We start from the raw sequence: 14,351 nt of genomic DNA, 5'->3' as shown, positions 1-14,351 counted from the left end.
CCTTTTTGTGCTTGGGCTCATCCCCTCCAAATGGAAGGGAATCATCTCTGTCAGTGTCCCGCTCTAAAGAATCATTGGAAACAGTCATTCTAAAAAAGTTTGGAGACGAAAAAAGTTAAGTGGTGACTACCAAAGCATTAGTCACAAATACCAATGAGGAAGCCTGTTTTTGGTACCAAGATCCCTACCTAGGAGGGATTAAACAGCTCTTCCAAAAGTGTGCATTGTACGATTTCATTGCAAGCTGAACGCCAGGAAATCTCAGCATCCGGCCCCACACCAACATCTGAAACATCTTTTCCCTTCATCCCCATCCTCCAAGAATAAACACTCTTCATGGAAATCTCAAGAGGAGGCAAGAAAAGAAGTTGTTTTTCCAACCGATTTTAACCGTCTTTTCTAAAGTAGGAGGCTGTCCCTGGTGCACCTTCCTTATAACAAACGCCTCAGCCAAAGAGGGCCACTGCCGCTTCTTCTAGCAAGTTCCCTGGGTGCAGAGAGTCAGGACGTGGCACCTGGCGTGACTAACAGGCACCAGAATCCGGAGGGTTCCCACTAACTCACCAGGCGAGGTCACATTTTATACCTTGCCAAAGGGAGACGTGCCCTGAACTCTGCAGTCCCGTCCTCCGGTGGGAAACCTTAAAAGAGATCAAACACTGTTATTTTGAAACACCAGAGCAAGTATTTCCAAGATGGTCTCATCAAGTCCCATGGAATTAACATGGCTCACTATACGACGAGAAAAGCCATGCATACACGAATGTTCTGCTAGCTAGAGGAGTGTTTGCTGGGAATAATGCAACCAGAGCTGGGGAGCCAGATCGTCGGGGAGCAGGACAGCAGCTCTGGAGGCGGGAAATGATGGTGCCTGGCAATCCGTGTTGCTGCATCCTGAAAACCTCTGCTCCTGGTTTTACCAGGAGCTCATAACATCATGTAGAAAACAGATTTACAGAAGCAGTTAAATAGGAAACTGCATGGAAAATTTGTCAGGGAATTATTTGTTTTTCTGATTATGTAAGTAATATACATGTTCTTAGTGGAAAAGAGGAGAAATGAAAACATGGCATATAGAAGAAAATAAAATCATCCAAAGGACTCAATTCTCGAGGAAAAATGACCATTTTCTGATATATATATATATATGTATGTATATATTTTTTTTCTACAAAATTGTGTTTTGCTCTCTATATATTTGTCTTATGCTTTTCCACTTAATTCGATTGTATTCTTATGTTGTACTATGCGAGGGGCTGAATGCCTAGGACACCCATCGCAAACATACTTCTTTGAGACTCAGAGGTTTTTTTCTAAAATATTTATATGAACTTTGCGGCCTACTCTGAAACATATGTGTATTTGTTTCCATGTAAAACATGCAGGACACAAATGTAAAATGTAAGTTTTATTATAGGTAAATAAAATATCAAGTGCAATCTGTTTGGTAAAACATAAAATTATGAAACATATAATATGTAAAAGATATAAAAATGAAATATGCTTCACTCTACATAAGTGGAAGTACTGTTCCTTCATACTCTTTGACATTTTAGTTTATGTCATTTAAACACTGCTATGGCCCGCACCTCCAAGAAATTTTTTTTTGCTTAATTTTAGGTAGCATCTTTAAAATTCTTTTTTAAGTTTGATTATTTATTTTGAGAGAGACAGTGCAAGTGGGGGAGGGGCAGAGACAGAGGGAGAGAGAGAATCCCAAGCAGGCTCTGAGCCGTCAGCACAGAGCCCGATGTGAGGCTCGAACTCACGAGATCATAACTTCAGCCAAAGTTAGATGCTTGACTGACTAAGCCACCCAGGCACCCTGGGTAGCATCTTTAAAATACTCTAGGTTACTGGAAAAAACTCACTGGTAATTTTTATACATAACACCACCCACCCCACAACACACACACACACACACACACACACACACACACACGTGGAAAAACGAATATTCATTGATGGACTCCTTGGCCATAATTTCAAGGCTTGGAGGAAGGGGATTTCCTCAAGAAAAATGAATCTCCAACCCAATTCTAGAGTTGGTCTGAGGTGCCCCTTCGCTACACATAGGCTGATCGATTTACAGAAAAAAGAAATCAATGGGTCGCAACATTTTAATTAACATTTTTCTCCGCTGAATGTCATGCGGTTTGGGCTTTCACTACTTGCCTGTGAAGAAATGAGTCACCATATGGCAAAAGATCAGCCACGAAGGCGTCATCATGCTTAGCATGGCTGTTTGCTTTCTTCATATCCCCCAGATTGTTACATTATATTGCACATGATAAGGTTACATTCTCTGCAGACACAGGCATGGCTTTTCTACATGGAATTAAATATGTCAGTATTTCATGACTCGTTGCACAGAGTGTCGTCTCTCCCCACTGTGCCCCCTGATCTGGACGGACAGTCACCATTGTGGGGACCACCTCGTATATTTGGGCATCAGAAAAGCACACAGACTGAAAGATGCAAGAACAACTCCCACCCAGCAACTGACAAATGAGCCCAGCCCAGCAGAGGAACTATTTGAGATGTCCCCATCATCCAACTCACCAAAGCCCAGCGTTCCACAGTTAGACATTCATATCATTGGCTTCAGCCTATTGAGGTTGCATGGCTTACAAAAGTGCTGATGCCACTGAGGTAAAGCCATACACTTTCAGCAGTCATTTGCAACAGTGTTTCTCCAGGAGGAGGGATCGAATTGTCTATAACAGTAACCTAGGCGAAGGGAGGGAGAGAAGGGAGCACGGTTAGAGATTTATAGGCTCACCCCCAGAGATGTGATTCTGGAGCTCTTTATATCCTGAAATGAATGCATTATGAATCCTTTCTTGAGAGCAGAGAAGATACTAAATGATCTCTGGGGGTGATTCAGTGACCATCACTAAGGGACAAAGGGGAGCCTGCACAGGGCACCGAACAAGCCCGATTTTTCCTGGAAGGTCATCTATTAAGTGCTTTCTCAGACAGGGTATAATAATGGTGTACCTTGGATAAATACACGATAAAATGACAAAAACAAATACGTGTGCCTTTGTGCCCCGCTCTGTTCATCTAGGAAGGAGCGTACGTGGCACAAATAAAGCGCCCCCACTCCTCCCGAAGTCCCCTCCTTCATTCAGGCATGAGCCCCAGCACTGTGGCCGGGACACCAGCTGTTTGTAAGCGGACTCCCAGGGCGCATCAGCGGACCTCACCTACCCGGCCAGAGGCCTCTGGTGGGGGAGCTACTGGCCTCCGTAACAAAGTGCCCACAAACTGGGTCACTTGAACAGTAAGTTTACCGTCTGACAGTTCCGGAAGTTAGAGATGAAGCATATCAGAGGGGTTCCTTCTGAGGGCCTCGAAGATCTGCTCCAGGCCTCTTCCCTGGCTTCTGATGGCCTCAGGCATTCCTTGTCCTTGTCCATCTTGTCCTTGCGTCTTCACATTGTCTTACGCTGTCTTCCCTCCTTGGGTCCTGGTCTCTGTGCCCAAATGTCCCCTTTTTATGAGGACATCAGTCATATTGGATTAGGGACACCATAATGGCCTCATCTTAACTTCATCTTGTGCACCCAAATGACTCGGTGCCCAAGTAAGTTCACATTCATGGGTACTGAGGACCTCAACATCTTTTGGGGACACAATTCAGCCCATAATGCCTCCGTCTTTCTCCCTGGGTCTGTCTCAGCCGTGCCTCCCTGTGCCCTTGGTGGCTGGGGATGGCACATGGTCCTGCACCTGTGTCTCCTCTTTGTCTTGAATGGCTGAACAAGCAGCTCTCATCAGTGTCCCCACAGCCCCATGAAGGATCCCCACAACTCCTTAGCGACTTATGGGGTTCCAGTAAAGGCAGCTTATCCCAACAGGGTCACAAAGAAACTGAAGCTCAACCCGGATGTTTACAACAAAGTAGGAAATCGACAGGCGAGCCCCAGATGGTCTTTCAGAGTCTGATTTCACCAGCTTTCTCCTTAGTGTGACTCTTATTAAATCATTACTTAATAATAATTATATTATTCTTGGGGCGCCTGGGTGGCTCAGTCGGTTGAGCGTCCAACTTTGGCTCAGGTCATGATCTCGCGGTCTGTGAGTTCAAGCCCCGCGTCGGGCTCTGTGCTGACAGCTCAGAGCCGGGAGCCTGCTTCGGATTCTGTGTCTCCCTCTCTCTCTGCCCCTCCCCCACTCATGCTCTGTCTCTCTCTCAAAAATAAACAAACATTAAAAAAATTAAAAAATAAATAATTATATTATTCTTGTGTCTGAGCTTGGAAACAAATTATACCCCTATCTCTGGAGGGATATTTAGATCTTGCCTCTGGGTCTTGTCCGATAAAAGGTTAAAATTCAATTACCAAATGATCAAAGAGTTCACTTTCCCCATAGAACCATCTTAACCTAAGAATATGATACTAGTGACAACAGCAATCATACTTAAGAGGCCAAGATTTAATTTTTCAAAACTTTGCTGATACCCACCCCCCAAAAAAGAAATCTCCTTGTCACCTCAGAGGAAGCCAAAAGAAATATTCTTAGCCCTCACTAGGAGGTGAAATTTCCCACCTATCATAAGGTACCTGATCTACTTCCCGTGACTGTCCCTCTTCACGCCCAGAGATACTGAGCACCCTTCATTCAAAGTTTTTCCCAGTGTGACCAGTTGATGAAGCCATTGGCTCCTTCGGCCTCAGGTCAGTACTGGCACCATGATGGACCTCGCCTGGTCCTGCAAAACCACAGCTCAACTCCTGGTAGCCTGAGGAAGGGTGGGGTGTTCTCACTGCTCCAGGGCATTTCTGGAACAGATTTGGTAGCAAGCCATTAAAGCAACAGATAGTAGCCTTGGGATTCTAACATGTGACTACGTGGTTACTGTTAGCCAAATACTAGGAAACACTGCCCCAAATCAGGGGCGTTAGAGATTTTCTCAAGGGCACACATTTCAATGCAATCCTCTCCACTCTGGGTGCGCTCTCTTCACTTGAAACACGGAGGTTTACTGGAAAGACTCATTCCCAAGAAGTCATGCCCATTTATTCTGCCTGCGGAGTAACACAGGGCTTCTTGTCCGGACTCCCCATGTGTGTGTGTGTGTGTGTGTGTGTGTGTGTGTGTGCGCGTGTGCACCTGTGTGCATGCAGGTGCATGTACACTGATGGAAGGGGACAGCCCTGGGCACCACCTAAATGTGCCTGCAAACAATGTTCACTTATTGTTCCTTCAGACTCTAAATCTTAGAAACAAGCCCCCTGGGCGGGCTTGGGGGAAGCTTGGGGAGAGGGGCCCGAGCTGGGCAGGCAGCCCGAAGGGACCAGGGGGTGAAGAGTCACTGTGTGTGCTGCCTGTGCCTAATGACATGCTCAGAGTCAAAGCAGGAAGGCAAAATACGTCCTATAAATCCAGGCGCAAGTTGGGGGTCGGGAATGGGAATCTGCACGAAGCAGCATTAGAAGCCCATGATGTTGGAGCATAAAGTCGAGTGATGGTAGGGCGACAGACACCTGGAAGTTGCCAGGAAGGGGCCTCAGGCCCACTTGGTTCAAGTTTCCCCTTGTCCTGAGGCAGCCCTCGGCCACCAGCAGTTAGGAAAGGAGGTGTTCCTGCAGGATTTAGGGCCCGGGCGGGTCTGTGGGTCTTGGAAAGGGCTCCACCCCCGTATTTAGAGTTTCCAAGGTCACTCCCAGTTCTACCTAATCTTGAGATAACTACAGGCCTTTGCCGAGTTCCCTTTTCCTAATCTGAAACCCCCGGGAAAATAAAATCTCCCCCACGGGAGGGGAGTGGCTCCCTCCTGTCCAAGTTCCTTGCACAGATGAAGCACATAATTCATTTTCCCTTGAGTTGAGCTTTTATTTGTTGAGCCTTGAGATGACTGGAAGGGTGTACCTTTAAAAAGCCAGGAAGGGGGTGGGGTCCCTGTGCATTTGTGCCTGGCTTGAATGTTTCTTGACTTCATAACAGCCTGACAATTTCACATTTCATGCTTGTATACAGACCGTTTTCTGTTTTCACTGAAAATGAATACTTGCTTCTTTTTCTGTTCATGAAATAACATTATAGCAGAACTGGGAAAAGGCAGAAATTTCTAAAGACACAGCCCCCGAACCACCTTGTAAAAATCACCGTTTGTGTTGAGATGTATTTCCTCTCAGCGTTATCTTTAATTTTTAAATTATTGATAAATAAATGAATTGATTGAGTGATTTCACAATTTCCTAAGGGGAACTTCCTGAGGAGATCAGTTTCAAGATCGGTTTTAAGTTTTTGGGCTACCTGCTCACTTTCTCTTTAGAAATATTGTGCTGATTTGTGGCCCTGTGATCACCGAGGGAGAGTTCAAGTTTTACCGCCTTTTTCCTTAACATGAAATAGGTTGTTTAAATCTTTGCCAATTTGGGGGGTAAAAATCGTAACGTAGCTTTTCTTACTTACACTTCTTTGAGTTTTTCCGAATGCTGAGCATATGTGTATTTTGGTATAAATGCTTTCTTGGGTTCATTTCACAATGATATGATTCTGTTAGTTGTCTATTGCTTCATAACAAATTACCCCCCAAATAGGGACACGAATCGACAAACATTTATTATTTCACAAGTTCTGCGCGCCAGAAATTCCAGGGGCACCTGGGTGGCTCAGCCGGTTGAGCGTCCAACTCTTGATTTTGGCTCAGGGCATGATCTCACGGTTCGTGAGATCGAGCCCTGCATCAGGCTCTGTGCTGACAGTGCGGACAGCCTGCTTGGGCTTCTCTGTCTCTCTCTGTCTCTCTGTCTCTCAAAAATACATAAATAAACATTAAAACCAAAACAAATTCCGGAGAAGCTCGGCTGTTCGGTTCTAGTTCGGATCTCGGTGGAGCTGCGGTAGAAACAAGCGATATTACATATGAAAATCCAAATAAAGTTAGCAAACCAAATAGAACTTATATATAAATATATCATAGTGAAGTAGGATTTATCACAGGATTGTATCAGCGGTTTAGCTTTAGAAACTCTATTATCTCCGGGTGCCTGGGTGGCTCAGTGGGTTAAGCGTTCCACTTTGGCTCAGGTCATGATCTCATGGTTCATGGGTTCGAGCCCTGCTTAGGGCTCTGTGCTGACAGCTCCGAGCCTGGAGCCTGCTTCCGATTCTGTGTCTCCCTCTCTCTCTGCCCCTCCACAACCCCCCCCCCCCCAGCACTGCACTGCCTCTCTCTCTCTCAAATATAAATAAACATTAAAAAATTAAAAAAAAAAAGAAAATCTATTATCTATTCACCACATTATCAGATTTAGGAACAAAAACATGATTATTTAATAGATGTAGAAAATTAATTCAACAAAAAATCTAGTGCTCCTTCATAAGAAAATCTACTAATGAAGTTGAAATGATAGGATGTATCTAACAGATATCTGATACTGATCATAAGCAAATATGATACTTCGTAGTGAAATTTCATAGGCATTTCCTATAAAACCAGGAAGGGTTCTGACTCTTCTGTTCAATATTCCATGGAAGATTTTAGAGAAAATGTATCTCAGCAATCTTGCCGGGGAGAAGACTCCTACAAAAAAGTAAATTACATCCCTTTACATAGAAAACAAAAATTACAAGAAATAATTAAAAGATTTCATTTATTATTATTATTTTTTTAATGTTTATGTATTTTTGAAAGAGAGACCGAGTGTGAGTGGGGGAGGAATAGAGAGAGAGGGAGACACAGAATCGGAAGCAGGTTCCAGGCTCTGAGCTGTCAACACAGAGCCTGATGCTGGGTTAGAACCCACGAACCATGAGATCATGACCTGAGCTGAAGTTGGACGCTTAACCCACTCAGCCACCCACGTGCCCCTAAAAGATTTCATTTAAATGAATCAAAATATTCCTTTTACAGGACGGTAAGATTCCCCTGTTTTTTATTATACATATTTCAAATTATACATATGTACGTATTTAAGTATCCTCCCACACACAGTTCATTCTAGTTGTTCACAGTCCTCATGTCCTGCGAAATCACCATGAACACCAAATTAGCGCACCCTGAGCCATCGCTTCTAGAGAAATACAAGGTGAGTCCCGCAAGCCTCTGGTCGCAATGATGTCATCAGTAGGTGAATGCATAAACTTGTTTCATGTGCGTTTCTGTTTAAAGATACATGATTTCATATTTGTTTAGCATATATCATTTCATTAAACATTGACTCATGGCCAACAGCGCCGTAACTCTTATCTGAACCAAGTTTATCTAACTCACATACCCTCCCTGTAAGGCACGTTATGGCCTTCTTGGGCATAGGAACACCGCGGGCACTTCAGCACCATGCTGGGGGTGGGAGGTATTTTAAACAGTGACGTTGCCCACGAAAAGTACAAAAGTGTGGAAAATGTCACACTAAATAGACTGAAAGAGGGACACTTGTTTATAGTGCAAAAGCTGAGGCAAAAAGGCAGGGTGTTACCCCCCTTAACCTCCCCTGAGAAGATCAAAACTGGACGTCCCAAAATTTTCACCGATTTGTGCGTGCATGTCTGCAAATGACAGACAAAGCATCACCAGTCTAGATTGGGGGTGACAAATGCATTTTAGAACGTAGGAAATTTTACAAATATGGCATCTGTGAATAATGAGGATCAATTCTGTATATATGCATATACATGTGCCTACATATACCTATACATACAAACACGGTATGTATAATATATGTATACGTATCGATAGAATATATGTATGCAATAAAAGACATCGAAGCATGGAGGCCCTTGTGGAAAAAGTAAAAAACAAACAAGAAACTACCGAAGCTGTACACAGGAGTTCTGGGTGGGGACACATGTCGTGTTCACAAATGGCAAGATTTCATTTCTCACAGGTGAGCATTCTCGTGTTGATCTATGAATTTAATCTAATTTCAGACAAAATCCAACCAGGGCTTTTTTTTTTTTTTTTTTTGTGGAAAATGGCAAGCTGGTCTCTATGTTCCTCTGGGAGAGATCAGGAATTATCAAGACCGTTTTATAGAGGAAGGAGGAGAGCAAAAGAGCAGAGGCCAGAAGAGGGAGGGGCATTAATATTCGCTCCACCAGATGGTAAGTAAACAACCTCAAATCAACTAGAGGAGGAGAAATATCAGAAAGTTACAGGTGAATCCCAGATGAGCAACTTGGAAACCTGAAAATGTAGGGAAAGTTTGTCTACCTTTCCAGATTGTTTAAAATGACAGCTTTGGGGCGTCTGGGTGGCTCAGTCGGTTGAGAGTCTGATTTCGGCTCAGGTCATGATCTCACGGTTCGTGGGTTCGAGCCCTGTGCCGGGCTCTGTGCTGACAGCTCGGAGCCTGGAACCAGCTTCAGATTCTGTGTCTCCCTCTCTCTCTGCCCCTCCCCTGATTGCACTCTCTCTGCCTCTCAAAAATAAATAAAATTTCAAAAAATTAAAAAAAAAATGACAGCTTTATTGAACTTTATTCACATACCATAAAATTCACCCTTTTAAAGCATATGCTTTTGTGGTTTTAATTACATTCACAGAGTTGTACAGCCATCTGTTGCACTATTTAATTTTAGGACATTTTCATCTCTCTCCCCAAAACTCTGACGCCATTAGCAGTCACTCCCCATTTTCCCCTCCCCTCACCCCCTAGAACAACACGAATCTGCTTTCTGTTCCTCTGGATTTGCCTATTCTGGACATTTCATACAAATGGAACCGTACGTTGTGTAGCTTTTTGTGATTGGCTTCTTCCACTTAGCGTAATGTTCTCCAAGTTCACCCACGTCATGTCATGTAGTGGTGCTGCGTCTGTTTTTAAGACTAAATAATATTCCGTTGCAAGAGTAGACCACATTTTATTGATCCATTCATCAATACATCTGGGTTGATTGGACATTTGGGTTGTTTCCACTTTGGGGCTTTTCTGAACTGGCAACCACCAATTTGTTCTTTGTGTTTGATTCTGTTTGTGTTTGTGTGGTTGTTTGGTTGGATTCCACAATAAGCGAAACCCTATGGTATTTGTCTTTCTCTTCTGCTTTAGAAAATTCTCGGTAATTATTTCCTCGAATTTTGCATCTTCCTTATTTTTTCTATTTTCTTTCTGGAACACCTGTAGAACATATGTTACAGTTATTTATCTTCTCACATTTTCCATTTCTTTATGTCTCTGCTGCATTGTTCGTAATTTTCTCATATCTGTCTTCCAGTTCACGAATATTTTCTTCAGCCATATCTCTTCTGTTGTGCTGCCTGCCAATTAAGATTTTAAATTCAGTAATTATATTTTATGTCTCAAAGATATAACTTGTTTTTTAAACGGTTTTTTTCTAGGGTGTCTGGGGGGCTCAGTTGGTTAACTGTCCGACTGTGGCTCAGGCCATGATCTCATGGCTCATGGATTCAAGCCCCATGTGGGACTTTGTGCAGACAGCATGGAGCCTACTTCAGATCCTCTGTCTCCCTCTCTCTCTGACCCTCCTGCATTTTTGCTCACTGGTACTCATGCTGTCTCTCTCTCTCTCTTTGTGTCCCTCCCTTCCTCCCTCTCAAAAATAAATAAACATTAACTCTTTTTATTCCTTTTTACTAGCATTTTTAAACCCGTATCTTTCATCATTTTAAACACACTCATTTTATATTCTCTTTCAATTGTTTTCTTATATCCCAGGTAATGGAATTCTAATTTCCTATTTACTATGTGCCTGCTGGCCCTCTTGTGGAGTGTACGATGTCCTTGTATATTTTAATTTTTTTTAATGGGAACTAATCTTCATTGGAGTTTGCTTTCTTTTTTCTTTTTAAAAAAATTTTTTTTAATGTCTATTTATTTTTGAGAGAGAGGGAGAGAGAGACAGAGCAGGATCGGGGAGGGGCAGAGAGAGAGGGAGATACAGAATCCAGAGCAGGCTCCAGGCTCTGAGCTGTCAGCACAGAGCCTGACACGGGGCTTGAATCCATGAACTGTGAGATCATGACCTGAGCCGAAGTTGGATACTCAACCAACTCAGCCATCCAGGTGTCCCTGGAATTTCCTTTCTTTCTATGTGGTCTGGGTTGTCAGAGTGCTTCTCAAAAGAGGTTTTGATCTTTATTTATCTCCTAAGATTCCAGAGGGGCACACTGGTTTGGGACACGTTTTATGCTTATTTCTTGCCAGGGAATTCCTGGACAAAGTGGGGGGATGCAAATTGGAACCCTAACTTTGTGATAGGAAAGGGCTACGCTAACTGGATTCTTAAGGGTATTTCTACCTTTACACCCAAATCCGGGTGGAAGGAGATAGTTGTAACCCTTGTTGTAACCCTGTACTAACGGGTAGGTGATTTTCTGGTCAGCTTTCAGGATCCGGCCCTAATGGGGGGTAGTCTCAGTTCCCACTCTTGCTTTGTCTGGCTCCAGGACCTCAACGTCTGTCCCTGTCTGGGTATTGAAACCTTAGCCTCCTACATTTCCAAAACTAAAATCCATTCTACGCCCAACTGCTTTAGCATCAGGTCACATGCTTCTCATACCTCTACTCGCGTCTTCTTCTTTCGTTTTAATGCTATGTAGTGTTTTTAAATATTTGCAGCCCAAGGCTTTTCCGGTTATCCAGACTGTCACAGTGCTGGCCACACACCCCGATATTTTAAGACCCACATTTAAAAGCTGACCTACGTTATTATCCAAGCTGATCTCAGGGATGTTTCCTTTGATTCGACACTCAGAAGAACTAACGTGTTAAAATACGGAACACATCCTCTTCTGAAAAAATACTTCTAAAAATCAAATTAACATCTCGGGGCACCCAGGTGGTTCAGCCGGTTAAGCGTCGGACTCTTGGTTTCGGCTCAGGTCATGATCTCACAGTTTCATGAGCCCCAGCCCCACAACAGGCTCTGTGCTGACAGCATGGAACCTGCTTCGGATTCTCTCGGGCTCCCTTGCTCTCTGCCCCTCCCCCACTCACACTGTCTCTGTTTCTCTCAGAATAAATAAACTTAAAACAATGAACATCTCAGGTGTCCCTCTTGATGTTTTAAATGACGAATTACGTATTTGTGTCTCCTAAAGCGTTCATCATGGCCGAGACCTATATTTTCTTGGAAGCTGTGGGTACAGAACCAGGATACTGTGCCCAGCAAATGCAGTTCCACCAACACCCAGTAGATGGCATAAATACAACCAGGTTCCAGGGAATGGCCTGCGTGTGGCACAGAATCAGAAGGAAGAGAAGAACCATTTATCATTAAAAGGAGAGTTTTGACGGAGAGGTGGGGCTGTCTCAAGTTTGAGACGGTCAGGGAAGCTGATACCTTAATCTCTCCCAAACGACATCGGAAAATGTCTGCCAACACGACTCTATTTAAATTTTGTTCAACTTTCTCAAAAGAAAAACAAGAAAAAAGAGAAAAGAAAAAGGAAAAGTGATTGTCCGAACAAAAGAAAAGAGGACAAAGACAGGGAGATATCCAAAGTGGGGCAAAGCCTGTGTTTTATGGGACCTTTTCACCAGGCGGTTCTTTCTTTGATGGTAAAACCCTATTTTTTTTTTCTTTGCTCACTTGGGTTGATTAAAAGTGACCCTCCCTCTTTTCCCCCCAAAATACAAAACATAAGAAACGAAAAACCATGTTCACTGGGTTTTGCCACAGCATGGACTTTCCTTTTCAGAAAAGGAACTTCAGGCCCTACTGAACTGGCAACCCAATGTTGAGGGAGAGAGAGTCCCGCCCTTGGATTGCCCAATGCGCTGGGTTGTGGTAAGACCAAGGCTTGTCCAATTCCTGTCAACTCCAAGGATGTGGAAGAAATTTCGTGTGAGACAAGCGAGTCTGCGGAGATGTTTAAAACCCAGGACCCTGGTGCCTTCACTTAGACGAATCTAAGTTGTCATTCTACGTCACACTCCACACGTAGTGACAGAGAGCCACACGGCCAGGTGAAAGCGCACACACATCCAGCGTGCACACACACTCTCCGTGGAAGCCTTCCTCATCCTGTCCTTCCCTCAGCACTGGAGTCCGGGACTTCCCAGAGGAACAGAACAGGACCAGTTGGAGTGGTAAGTGTCCAAGCAGAAAAGGGTGCAGAATGGCTTTTCACAACAGGCAGCTTGGTGGCTGGATGCCTCCTGTTCTCCTAACACGTGGCCAAGATCGTCTGGAGTTTTGGAACTGGAGGCTCACAGCAGGAGAGACCGGGCAGAACTTGAAGGTGAAAAGCCCAGGGTAGGATTTAGTCACAAGAGAGGTTAAAAGGTGTTGCCAAATATTCAGATCAGACTGTGAGTGTCAAGGGAAGGACAGGAGCATGACTTTGGTGCTGTCCATTTCTTTGAATTGGTTAGACTGAAAGAAGTAAGCACAGGATAAGGCGAGAAATCCCTATGAAACAAACGAGCTGGAAAATCCTGGCTGTGCTCCCGGCTGATCTGGGGCAACGTGGAAAGGCTGAACGCCTTAACGTCCTTTGTAGATGTTCCAGAGGACTCGCTGGTGGGGGCGGGGCGGGGGGAGGTCTTTCATTAGCATAGGGCTCAGTTATGGAAAGACTACATGATTTTGCTGTGGAGGGAAAGTCAGCCAATGTGAGACCTCCGATTTTCATAGCATAAAGTGAGTACATGACAATGGCATTGCTGCTCAGTGGCGAATAATGTGTTTATGAGGATGTGAGCATAAAACCCGGGACGTTTCCCCATCGCATTGGCTCACGGCTTTCCTTGTTTGCTTCTATTGCTGCAACTCTGTGAGAAAGTGACACGTTCCCTTTTCTTGGTGACTGATTCAACACCCTCTTGTCACATTCATCACACTTTTCTCTTTTTTTTTTTTTTTTTTTTTCTCCAGGACTCACAGTTCTGCTTCTGGCCTCTCCTGGGGTTTCAAGATAGTTATTTTTCTCATCCGTTCCTTTTTAGCTTTGTGGGAAGCAGCGGTAGAATCAATCACAGGCCTTGTGGCGTCCCTTGGAAATCAACTTTCATGTTTTCCGATCACTGGGCTTTTGGTGGCACTCCTTGAATACCGATTGAGAGGTTCCCTTAGCTAAGTTACCAAAAACAAGTAAATTCAAGTGAAACATTTTAAGTAAAATCTCCACGGAGTCCTGCTTGGTTTTTTTCTTACTCTGCATAGATAGCAATGATATTTATTCTATTACCAATAATAGCATAAAAACAAAGGCATTTCACTTCTCCCGATCCTTTCTTCTTTAAGAAGACTGTCTATTAAATAGGTAGCAAGCAAATTCAACACTTCATTAGACCCTGCTAAATTACAATACCAAGTACGGTAGTTAAATAGAGGCACGGTGCGGGCACTAATCTGTGGCAAGTTATAATTTTGCACCTAGACCATTTTCCTAACTGGATGCCCCTGGAGCTCCAGGACAAAAGTGGAAA

At 43.9% G+C, this 14,351-nt stretch overlaps 1 protein-coding gene across 2 annotated transcripts in view; it reads left to right on the top strand.

The window, feature by feature from the left end:
* The first annotated feature begins 12,742 nt into the window (after positions 1–12,742).
* KCNJ15 (potassium inwardly rectifying channel subfamily J member 15) overlaps positions 12,743–14,351 on the top strand; it is a 79,403-nt gene continuing 77,794 nt past the window's right edge. For both annotated transcript variants that reach the window (XM_053220554.1, XM_015063170.3), the window contains exon 1: positions 12,743–13,010. The gene's annotated coding sequence lies outside the window, so the exon portion shown is untranslated. The remainder of the gene's footprint in view (positions 13,011–14,351) is intronic.

Source organism: Acinonyx jubatus, chromosome C2 (genome assembly GCF_027475565.1).
Source record: "Acinonyx jubatus isolate Ajub_Pintada_27869175 chromosome C2, VMU_Ajub_asm_v1.0, whole genome shotgun sequence".
In the NCBI taxonomy this organism is placed as follows: Eukaryota; Metazoa; Chordata; class Mammalia; order Carnivora; family Felidae; genus Acinonyx; species Acinonyx jubatus.
Note: the sequence above shows the minus strand (reverse complement) of the source record. Positions and strands in the feature narration are given on the sequence as shown.